The 968-nt window shown below is 61.4% G+C and overlaps 1 long non-coding RNA gene across 1 annotated transcript in view; it reads right to left on the reverse strand.

Annotated features, from left to right (window-relative positions):
- The window catches only part of LOC119316616, a 3,902-nt gene extending 3,556 nt beyond the window's left edge, over window positions 1–346 (reverse strand). Inside the window, exon 1 of the long non-coding RNA XR_005153112.1 lies at window positions 83–346. This is a non-coding gene — a long non-coding RNA (uncharacterized LOC119316616). The remainder of the gene's footprint in view (window positions 1–82) is intronic.
- Between the last annotated feature and the right edge of the window lie 622 nt (window positions 347–968).

Genomic DNA, 968 nt, shown 5'->3' on the forward strand with positions numbered 1-968 from the left:
GCTGCCCTCTGTGTGTGTGTGTGTGTGTGTGAGAGAGAGAGAGAGAGAGAGAGAGAGATCATGGATTGGATCCGGGACTCACCGACGACGGCGCCGGCGCGGTGGACCATCGCTGCGGCTTGAGCTCCTCCCGGGGTCGCCGCTGCACGCGTGGAATAAGCCACCGCTCCCTTTGCTGCTAGGGCTCGGTGGTGGTGGCTAGCACCACATCGGCGGAGGGGAGATGAGGTAGGCCATTGCTGCGGAAGGAGTCGGGGTGAGGCAGAGGCGGCGGCGACGCGGAGGAGTGGTTGCGTGTGGAGCTGGAGAACATGGCCCGTGCGTTTGCTTTGTGAGGAAGGGAAAAGTAGAGGGTGGTGTTATCTAGCCCAGCCCCTACCCAATCGCTTCTCCAAGCATTTTTTGTTTCCTAGCGATCTGATGTGGCATAGCCCAACGAGCGCACCTTATTGTTTTGGATGAGCATTTGCGGGTGTATCGTGTTAAAAAAAACTGACGCGGCGGGCGCGCCTAGACCCCTCTAGTAAATGGTTTATTAGGATGTAATATTGTCAGAGTTGCTCTCGGTGCATCTCCAGCCGCGTCTCAGAAATGCCTCCTCAGGCGATTTTTCCGCGCCGGCGCCAAGAAAACGTGTGGCGTCCCAGGAGCCCGATTTTCACCGGCCTGTGTCGAAAACAGCGCCAGCGGACCCAGGCCGAACCCGGCGCGCTGGGGGACGTCCGAACGAACTGTTTTGGCGCGAAACAGTCGCGGGCCCGCCGCGTCAGCGACACGGCGCCTCGTCTTCCCCCAACGGCCTCGGTTCCCGCGGGGAATCAATGCCAAGGCTGTCGCCGGTCAGCCTTGCCATTGATTCCTCACAGGCGACGCGTCACGGGACGGCGCGCCGACGCCTCCCCTCCCTCGCACGCGTACACACAGGTGCGGCTCGGCTATATAGCTGGTGGCCTGCACTCGCATGTGCC

This window comes from Triticum dicoccoides, chromosome 6A (assembly GCF_002162155.2).
Source record: "Triticum dicoccoides isolate Atlit2015 ecotype Zavitan chromosome 6A, WEW_v2.0, whole genome shotgun sequence".
Lineage (NCBI taxonomy): Eukaryota > Viridiplantae > Streptophyta > Magnoliopsida > Poales > Poaceae > Triticum > Triticum dicoccoides.